The sequence below is a fragment of the Coregonus clupeaformis genome, unplaced genomic scaffold, assembly GCF_020615455.1.
Source record: "Coregonus clupeaformis isolate EN_2021a unplaced genomic scaffold, ASM2061545v1 scaf0129, whole genome shotgun sequence".
Lineage (NCBI taxonomy): Eukaryota > Metazoa > Chordata > Actinopteri > Salmoniformes > Salmonidae > Coregonus > Coregonus clupeaformis.
This window is the reverse complement of record NW_025533584.1, coordinates 407,503-418,651: the sequence shown is the minus strand read 5'-3', so window position 1 is coordinate 418,651 and position 11,149 is coordinate 407,503.

The following is an 11,149-nucleotide window of genomic DNA, read 5'->3' as shown; positions in this document are numbered from 1 at the left end:
GATTACACAGGGATGTCCAGATAAGAAGATTTTTTTGGATAGTAATTTGCCCTGGCCAGCAACTGGTTACATGGTATGGTATTGTGGGGATCACTCATATACCGACCTTCCACAATATTGGCAAGGGGTTTGTGCTCCTTATTGGATACCAAGGAAAGTGGTATTTGGGGGTATAAATGATCCAATCACTCGGCCAGCGACTTTACCTGAGGATCAGACTGCTGAGTTGGTAGAGAATGAAGAAATTATTATTTATGAGAATATGGATTCACAAGTGAATTCTATTCATCCCATAGCGTCTAATTTGTGGTACAAAACCCTTAAGCAGAAAGTTAGGAAGTTGACTCAAAATTAATGTTATGTGTGTTCACTGATTCCCAAATCGACTGAGGATGTATTTCCTTATTGGGCGGTTCCTCTGCAAGGGTCAGAAGGATTGCCGACCCTATGCATTATTGCTTATCAGTATGTATTGAACACTCATCCTGAGATGGGATCACAATCAGTCAGACCGATAATTTTGCCGAAATAACATTTACATTGGTAAAATCAATAACATGATTATCAAGGTTGATCGGATTCTTCACAAGATGTCTCAGTATGTTATTTATACTAACATATCTGTAAGACAGGAGAATGGGAGGGATCTGAATAAGGTCCATTCAACCATTTATGCGATTCAGGAACATTGGCCATCCGTTACTAGATGTCCGATCTTTTATGATCAGCATATCATTCAAGTACCAAGTGATTTATCAATTGTACCCACTAAAGTCTCAGCTATGGTAAATGCGTCTTCTGTATTTGATGTGTATGTAAAGGGAAGGCAGAGAGGAGAGTTATCAGTAATAGATGTTGGTTTTCTGAGAGCTTCTCAATGTCTCATGATGTTTAAGGATATGGGGGGAAAGTATCGCATATCAAGAAAGGGAACATTACCGATTTTTTTTTTGGTGTTGTGGAAATAATATATGGACTGCTCTTCCTCCACTGTTCAGGGGAATATGTGGAGTCTGTACTTTAAATGATCTCATCTATGTTGTTCAGCCTGTTGAATTGGTTGATAAGAATCTTACTGGACGTTTTAGGGGGGACACTACGGAACTTATGGGATATGAACATTTAAAGAATACAAATCCAATTGATTTGGCTACTAGATACAAAGCAATACCTCAAGATTTTAAGATATCTACACATATTCAGTTAGTTTTTAAGACTATTTTTGGAAATACAGAATTGCAATAATCTAATCATTATCTCATAGCATTGACATGTCATGATGTTGCTAGAGTGGGTAATGCTACTGTCATGGGTTTTCAAGCTATTGGTTCTGAGTTGGCTCTCATTAGACAGTATGCTACTGATAATCGCATAGCCTTGGATGCTATTACGGCTGCTCAAGGAGGTGTGTGTGCAATTGTTGGAGGAGATACTTGTACATACCTACCGTAAGTCGCTCTGGATAAGAGCGTCTGCTAAATGAGGAAAATGTAATGTAAATGTCTTGGGAATGTAACTACAGCTATGGGTAATATTAGAGATATACAGGTGGCATAGCATCTTATGCTATATCTTAGGGTCTAATAGGATGCTATATCTCCTATAGCTGGGCTTTACGGAAGAGTGGCCAGAAAATAGCCATTGCTTAAAGAAAAAAAATAAGCAAACACGTTTGGTGTTCGCCAAAAGCCATGTAGGAGACTCCCAAAACATATGGAAGAAGGTGCTGTGATCAGATGAGACTAAAATGTAGCTTTTTTGCCATCAAGGAAAATGCTATGTCTGTGGCAAACCCAACTCCTCTCATCACCCCGAGAACACCATCCCCACAGTGAAGCATGGTGGCGGCAGCATCATGCTGTGGGGATGTTTTTCGTCGGCAGGGACTAGGAAACTGGTCAGAATTGAAGGAATGATGGATGGCGCTAAATACAGGGAAATTCTTGAGGGAAACCTGTTTCAGTCCTCCAGAGATTTGAGACTGGGATGGAGGTTCACCTTCCAGCAGGACAATGACCCTAAGCATACTGCTAAAACAACATTTGAGTGGTTTAAGGAGAAATATTTAAATGTCTTGAGGAGTCACCTGTGACAGTATTCATAAAGAGTAGGAGTACTGATCTGGGATCAGTTTTTCCTTTTAGATCATAATGAAACAGATTAGATGGACAGGGGGGACCTGATCCTAGATCAGCACTCCTCCTCTGGGAAACTGCCTTATGATATGGCCCAATCAGAAACCGAACACATACGGTCGTAGTCTAGTTACAGCAGGTGTTTACTGCCATCTAGTGGAAGATACCAATAAAACACTTTATTATCAGGATGGGGAGACGGCTGAGCTGAAACAGAACGTAAAGAAGACTAGCTGCTCGGAACAGTGAACAAACAAAGGCAGAAGCTGCTGGTAAAGCAACACTCACGGTGTGATGGAGGGTGGTAAAGCAACACTCACTGTGTGATGGAGAGTGGTAAAGCAACACTCACGGTGTGATGGAGAGTGGTAAAGCAACACTCACGGTGTGATGGAGAGTGGTAAAGCAACACTCACGGTGTGATGGAGAGTGGTAAAGCAACACTCACGGTGTGATGGAGAGTGGTAAAGCAACACTCACGGTGTGATGGAGAGTGGTAAAGCAACACTCACGGTGTGATGGAGTGTGGTAAAGCAACACTCACAGTGTGATGGAGAGTGGTAAAGCAACACTCACGGTGTGATGGAGAGTGGTAAAGCAACACTCACGGTGTGATGGAGAGTGGTAAAGCAACACTCACAGTGTGATGGAGAGTGGTAAAGCAACACTCACGGTGTGATGGAGAGTGGTAAAGCAACACTCACGGTGTGATGGAGAGTGGTAAAGCAACACTCACGGTGTACAGATGTTAAATAAATAAGTGTTAGCTTCCCTAGCACCATGCACCCCACTGTTGCCACCGGCGGTGACCAGAAGAAGAAACCGGAGACAGTGACATACTACAATAACACAAAGGTATATACAGTATCTCTACCATATACAGATAGCCTTCCCATCTGCCAAACACCAAATAGGATCCCCTTTTATTATATTACATTCATATTATTACTATTAGTATTATCATTCTATATAATTATAACCTTTCTATTCTATTTTATTTTATGTTAAAGGTTGTTTTGGATGCGGTAGATTAGATGTCCAGACTGTACTCTGTAAAAGGGGTACTCTCCTCTGGCCTGTTGACTGTACTCTGTAAAAGGGGGGTACTCTCCTCTGGCCTGTTGACTGTACTCTGTAAAAGGGGGTACTCTCCTCTGGCCTGTTGACTGTACTCTGTAAAAGGGGGTACTCTCCTCTGGCCTGTTGACTGTACTCTGTAAAAGGGGGGTACTCTCCTCTTAAGGGGTCTTCCGCTGGCCTGTTGACCGGTGTTCTACAATGTGCTCGACATGTCTGCTATCAACACTTGTTGTACAAGCAATGCCTTGACAAGACAGTCAGCAGGAGACATTTCATCATGGATCTGGCATGTGAGCTTGGTGAGAACCACATGAACGCAGAGAAAGAAGCTACAGTCACCAAGCAGGCTGCCAAGACAGCAGGTCCTGCTCTCCCTCTTCCCCAAGCACCACAGCTCCCACTGGGGAAAAAATACACAATGCCAAGACAGCAGGTCCTGCTCTCCCTCTTCCCCAAGCACCACAGCTCCCACTGGGGAAAAATACACAATGCCAAGACAGCAGGTCCTGTTCTCCCTCTTCCCCAAGCACCACAGCTCCCACTGGGGAAAAATACACAATGCCAAGACAGCAGGTCCTGTTCTCCCTCTTCCCCAAGCACCACAGCTCCCACTGGGGAAAAATACACAATGTCAAGACAGCAGGTCCTGCTCTCCCTCTTCCCCAAGAACCACAGCTCCCACTGGGGAAAAATACACAATGTCAAGACAGCAGGTCCTGCTCTCCCTCTTCCCCAAGAACCACAGCTCCCACTGGGAAAAAGACACAATGTCAAGACAGCAGGTACACACCAAACAAGGCCAATGAAAACTGTGTGCAGGGAACCGATTTGATTTGTTTGTGGACCCGAAGCATAAAGAGAAGACGTGATTGGTTCATGTGTAAAGGCTCGGTACAGTGTCTGATACAATCAACACATTATTGTTTTATATCTTGTCATTAATATATTTCCACAAATATTTATTTATGCAATTCATCCTTTACAATTGTTCATGCACTGGTGCTTTTGTTTAGGAATACAGCAAATCATTTCACCTGAACACCTGGCTAGTTATATTATTATTATTATACTTTTTTCATTTGTACTTTGTCAAAATAAACTGTAAATGGACTTTATTAAGTAATATAACTCTATTACTAGTTGAATCTACAAATAAAGTTGATTAAATGGTTTACACTGTAATGTTTTGATTGTAAGGGAAACAGAAATAGGGTATAGGCCTTTTTTGTAGAATTAACTATTGTTGTTATTTTTTTATTGATATATTTCCACAAATATTTCTTCATGCAATTAATCCTTTACAATATATGATGCACTATTTATCAAGCGTTTATTTAACAAACCATGTTTGAACACCTTGCACCTTGCTGGTTGATATGCATCTGATGCATTTGCTAAAGTAGACGCCTGGTAACTTTCTCTAGCGGGTTCTTATATGCTGAAAGAACAGGCGGTTCTAGTGTTAAGGACTGGTAGATGCGTGTTGCTCATGCATTCACTCATGCTGACCGGCTCCAGTACTTTGTTCTTGACTAAAGCCTCCAAGTCAGCCTTGACCTTTGGTCTGATAGCATAAGGTACAGGTCCTGCTTTCAGAAACGTTGGTTTGCTGTCTGGCATAATGCTAAGCTTCCCTGTAATGTCGTTCCTACTACCCAGCTGTCCATTAAATACTTCTCCATGTTTCTTTAAGATGGCAGGTAGGTCTGTGTCTCCATGTTTCATTGTATGCACTGATGGCCAGTCCAGTGTGATTTTCTCCAACTATGAACATCCCAGTAGTGATGCATAGTCTCCTTTCACAACATAGAGTGGCAGCTTTTCAGTTTGTCTGTTTACCTGAACTGTGACATCAGTGATGCCTCTCACAGCGACAGATTCACATGTGTAAGTCTTTAACACGAGGAGCGCTGGTTGAAGTGGAAGGTGTTTCAGTGTCTTTATTCTGACACAAGAGATACAGCTGCCCCTGTGTCAATCTCCATACTCACCGGCTGTCCCTCTGTAGGGGGAGACATAGTATCCGTGCGGCCCGCCAGAAAAGTCAGGTTTTCAGTGTGACTTCCTGGTCTGATGAGTCACTCACCTCAGTGTTCTCTTACTCAACAGTGTGAACATGTCTATTTGTCTTTCGTTGGAATGTCTGTTTCCTGTTCTCTGTTCTCTTTTTGTTTCTGGAGACTTGTTCGATGTTGCCCTTTTTACCACAGGCTGGACAATCCATGTCCTTACACCAGCATGTTGATACCTGATGTCCCACCTTGCCACAGTGGAAACATGTGACTTGATTTCCCGGTCTCTGATTTTCAGTTGAAACTCTGTGCACTTTTCCTTTTTTTGTGATCAACTTTGTATTTATTTTAAAGAAACACAGACAAGAACAACTAGCAGCAGGAATGGTTATACAGCTAGAGACACAATACTGTTAAAATATATATCAGTATGTTATGGAAACTAGTTATTGCAGATAAATACAATTATAATAAACCACATATACAATCACCCACCTCAGCTGCATCAACCCACCCTCCAACCCCTCCTGGGACCACCCCAACCCACCCTCCAACCCCTCCTGGGACCACCCCAACCCACCCTCCAACCCCTCCTGGGACCACTCCAACCCACCCTCCAACCTTTCCTGGGACCACCCCAACCCACCCTCCAACCCCTCCTGGGACCACCCCAACCCACCCTCCAACCCCTCCTGGGACCACCCCAACCCCTCCTGGGACCACCCCAACCCACCCTCCAACCCCTCCTGGGACCACCCCAACCCACCCTCCAACCCCTCCTGGGACCACCCCTAACCCACCCCAACCCCTCCTGGGACCACCCCCAACCCACCATCCAACCCCTTCCTGGGACCACCCCAACCCACCCCTCCAACCCTCCTGGGACCACCCCAACCCACCCTCCAACCCCTCCTGGGACCACCCCAACCCACCCTCCAACCCCTCCTGGGACCACCCCAACCCACCCTCCAACCCCTCCTGGGACCACCCCAACCCACCCTCCAACCCCTCCTGGGACCACCCCAACCCACCCTCCAACCCCTCCTGGGACCACCCCAACACACCCAACCTGATCTCCATTAAATTAAATACTAAATCAAGGTACACATTTGCACAAAAATTATAATTAACGGTTAATCTGTTGGGTAAAACCAACTACAGGAGTTATTTTATGGTTTCAGCTGCAATTGTTGTTTGGCTAGCCCCATTGATCCTAGCAGTGGATAGTTCTAAATAAATGATATCTATAAAAGTGCTGATCCAATGAGGTGTGGTGGTTGCCATCTTAGTTCCAAAATATTTTTAGCTGCTGTCCAACCTGACAACATTATACGTCTTTGCTGTAATGACAGTGGTGAGTTTGGGGGAACAAGGTATGAGGATACCTCTTTCCAAAACATGTCCCCTGGTCACTCCCAGTACATATAATTAAAGGAGCCCAAGGCACCTTGATTACATAGATCACACAGAGGAGCAGTTGTGATTTATATAAAATTATGTTTTCTAGGTGGAAGGTTTACCCTGTGTATGAGATTAAAATGTATCAGCTGGTGATTAGGATTGTTAGATGAACCCACTAAGTTCCTGATGAACTCAACTGGTGAGCCTCTTTAGCAGCTAGTTCCATGGACACACTGATTTCAATGTCCTTTGCCAAGGTCAGATGACTTTCAGTCAACAGTCTCTTTTGTGTAGCTTCACTCCGTAGCCCACATACTAGTCTGTCTCTAATGATGTCATTTAGAACAGCATTAAACTCACAGTGTTCTGGTAGTTTCTTTAATGCAGCAGCAAACATTGTTACTGATTCTCCCTCTTCCTGATGTCTCCTGTGGAACCTGAACCTTTCAGCATTAACTAGTGGTTCTGGTGAAAAATTTCCTTTAAGTATCTCCACAATATCCCCTCTATATACTGTTACAACGCAGGAGTCTGCGTAATACATGAACTTTGGATCCATCAAGTTTTATTCATATCACAAGATTCAGCAAAGTTTACAGACTTGTATATGAGCATCCACTGAACAGAGTCCCAAAATAATAAGTCTGTTCTAATGTTCTTTGTCTCTAGCCCATACTTATAATCTTTCCCAAAATATGGGTGGTTCCCCATACTGACCCCTACAACAAACAGACTCCCTATGTTCTATTAGGTGTCACTCTAAAACGGCTCCCTCTGAAACTGAATAAAACATCCTCTCAGGTTCCACTTGAAAACATTAGCAAAGTCATAATTCTCCATATACTTAAGTATCAAAAGTAAAAGTACAAGTATAAATCATTTCAAATTCCTTACATAAAGCAAACCAGACAATTTTCTTGTTTTTAAAATTACGTTCAGCCAGAGGCACACTCCAACACTCAGACAATTTACAAACAAAGCATGTGTTTAGTGAGTCTGCCAGATCAGAGGCAGTAGGGATGTTCTCTTGATAAGTGTGTGAATTGGACCATTTTCTGTCCTGCTAAGCATTCAAAATAACAGTACTTTGGTCAAGTAAAAGTACTTTTATAGTAGTAAAAGTAAAAGTATGTTTACTTAAGTACTTTACACCACTGGTTAACTCTCTTTCTTAGCTAGCTCGACTATGCACTTGCCTCTGCTATCAATACACTGTGCTAACATTTGCCTAGACTGGACCACAGAAAATAACATTTTTAAACAGTTGTAAAAACCCACAACTTCCAGACAGAATAGTTCCTGTAGATTCAGACTTACTCATCACCAATCTTTTGTTATGTCTGCGTGGGTTTCATAACCACGTCTGTATAACAATTCAATAATGATGACTCAGTTCAACCATTTATCTGGAACGTGATCATCTCAATACATACAAACCCCCCATGATGCTCTGCGGCACAACCCCAATATACAACAAATACATAGATAAGTAAATGGACACTAAACAAAACTCATAGAGGAATTTACATGTTCAATTGTAGAAAGTAGGGCCATGGGATAGGGTCAGAAAGGTCAGTATGTTTGATAACTGGTTCCAGAGGTGACATAACAAGCATAAGGTCCATTATAACACAGTGAAGTAGAGGTGGGAGCTAAAAGCAGACATGGACAGTGAGACGGTGTGAGGAGGTCAGGGGTGAAACACTAGATCAGGACAGGAGAAATGGCAGGGCTGGAAATAGACACAGAGACACATTCTGATCATGGCTTAGACCTGACCTGAGACACCCAAACAGAAGATGCCATAGCAAAGTCCTGTCCAGTAGGCTATATGGGATTTCCTTTCATCAAAATCCAACACAAGGACATGTGTCCAGTGTGTGTGTGTCCAGTATGTGTGTGTGTGTCCAGTGTGTGTGTGTGTGTGTGTGTGTGTGTGTGTGTGTGTGTGTGTGTGTGTGTGTGTGTCCAGTGTGTGTGTCTTGTGTGTGTGTGTGTCAGTGTGTGTGTGTCCAGTGTGTGTGTGTGTGTCGTGTGTGTGTTTGTCCAGTGTGTGTGTGTGTGTCAAGTGTGTGTGTGTGTGTGTGTCCAGTGTGTGTGTGTCCAGTGTGTGTGTGTGTGTGTCTAGTGTGTGTGTCAGTGTGTGTGTGTGTGTCCAGTGTGTGTGTCTTGTGTATGTGTGTGTCAGGTGTGTGTATCCAGTTTGTGTGTGTGTGGGTCAAGTGTGTGTGTGTGTGTGTGTGTGTGTGTGTGTGTCCAGTGTGTGTGTGTCCAGGTATGTGTGTGTGTGTCCAGTGTGTGCGTCCAGTGTGTGTGTGTGTTTGTGTGTGTCCAGTGTGTGTGTGTGTGTGTGTCCAGTGTGTGTGTGTGTCCAGTGTGTGTGTGTGTCCAGTGTGTGTGTGTGTGTGTGTCCAGTGTGGGTGTGTGTGTCCAGTATGTGTGTGTGTCCTGTGTGTGTGTGTGTGTGTCAGGTGTGTGTGTCCAGTGTGTGTGTGTGTCCAGTGTGTGTGTCCTGTGTGTGTGTGTGTGTATCAGGTGTGTGTGTGTCCAGTGTGTATGTGTGTGTGTCGTGTGTGTGTGTGTCCAGTGTGTGTGTGTCCAGCGTATGTGTGTGTGTCCAGTGTGTGTGTCCAGTGTGTGTGTCCAGTGTGTGTGTGTGTGTTTGTGTGTGTCCAGTGTGTGTCCAGTGTGTGTGTGTGTGTGTGTGTGTGTGTGTGTATGTGTGTCCAGTGTGTGTGTGTGTGTGTGTGTGTGTCAGGTGTGTGTGTGTGTAAGTCCAGTGTGTGTGAGTGTCATGTGTGTGTGTCCTGTGTTTGTGTGTGTGTCAGATGTGTGTGTGTGTGTCCAGTGTTTGTGAGTGTGTGTGTCCAGTGTGTGTTTGTCCAGCGTATGTGTGTGTGTGTCCAGTGTGTGCGTCCAGTGTGTGTGTGTGTGTTTGTGTGTGTCCAGTGTGTGTGAGTGTGTGTGTCCAGTGTGTGTGTGTGTCCAGTGTGTGTGTGTAAGTGTGTATGTGTGTTTGTCCAGTGTGTGTGTGTGTGTCCAGTTTGTGTGAGTGTGTGTGTCCAGTGTGTGTGTGTGTGTCCAGTGTGTGTGTGTGTCCTGTGTGTGTGTCCTGTGTGTGTGTGTGTCAGGTGTGCGTGTGTCCAGTGTGTGTGTGTGTGTCCAGTGTGTGTGTGTGTCCAGTGTGTGTGTCCTGTGTGTGTGTGTGTGTCCAGTGTGTGTGTCCAGTGTGTGTGTCCAGTGTGTGTGTGAGTGTTTGTGTGTGTCCAGTGTGTGTCCAGTGTGTGTGTGTGTGTGTGTGTGTGTGTGTGTCCAGTGTGTGTGTGTGTCCAGTGTGTGTGTCCTGTGTGTGTGTGTGTGTCCAGTGTGTGTGTCCAGTGTGTGTGTCCAGTGTGTGTGTGAGTGTTTGTGTGTGTCCAGTGTGTGTCCAGTGTGTGTGTGTGTGTGTGTGTGTGTGTGTGTCCAGTGTGTGTGTGTGTGTGTGTGTGTGTGTGTGTGTGTCCAGTGTGTGTGTCCTGTGTGTGTGTGTGTCCTGTGTTTGTGTGTGTGTCAGATGTGTGTGTGTGTGTCCAGTGTGTGTGAGTGTGTGTGTCCAGTGTTTGTGAGTGTGTGTGTCCAGTGTGTGTGTGTGTGTCCTGTGTGTTTGTCCTGTGTGTGTGTGTGTGTGTGTGTGTCAGGTGTGTGTGTGTCCAGTGTGTATGTGTGTGTGTCCAGTGTGTATGAGTGTGTGTCCTGTGTGTGTGTGTCCTCTGTGTGTGTGTCCAGTGTGTGTGTGTCCAGTGTGTGTGTTCAGTGTGTGTGTGTGTGTCCTGTGTGTGTATGTGTCCTGTGTGTATGTTTCCTGTGTGTGTTTGTCAGGTGTGTGTGTGAGTGTGTGTGTCCAGTGTGTGTGTGTGTGTCCTGTGTGTGTGTGTGTGTCAGGTGTGTGTGTTTCCAGTGTGTATGTGTGTGTGTCCGGTGTGTATGAGTGTGTGTCCTGTGTGTGTGTGTGTGTGTCCATTGTGTGTGTGTCCTCTGTGTGTGTGTCCAGTGTGTGTGTGTCCATTGTGTGTGTGTTCAGTGTGTGTGTGTGTGTCCAGTGTGTGTGTGTGTGTCCAAAGTGTGTGTGTGTCCATTCTGTGTGTGTGTCCAGTGTGTGGGTGTGTTTGTCCAGTGTGTGATCAGTGTGTGTGTGTCCTGTGTGTGTGTGTGTGTGTCCAGTGTGTGTTTGTCCGGTCTGTGTTTGTCCAGTGTGTGTGTGTACAGTGTGTGTGTATCAAGTGTGTTTGTGTGTCCAGTGTGTGTCAGTGTGTGTGTCCAGTGTGTGTGTCCAGTGTGTGTGTGTGTCCAGTGTGTGATCAGTGTGTGTGTCCTGTGTGTGTGTGTGTGTCCAGTGTGTGTTTGTCCGGTCTGTGTTTGTCCGGTGTGTGTGTGTACAGTGTGTGTGTATCAACTGTGTTTGTGTGTCCAGTGTGTGTCAGTTTGTGTGTCCAGTGTGTGTGTCCAGTGTGTGTGTGTGTCCAGAGTGTGTGTGTTTAAGTG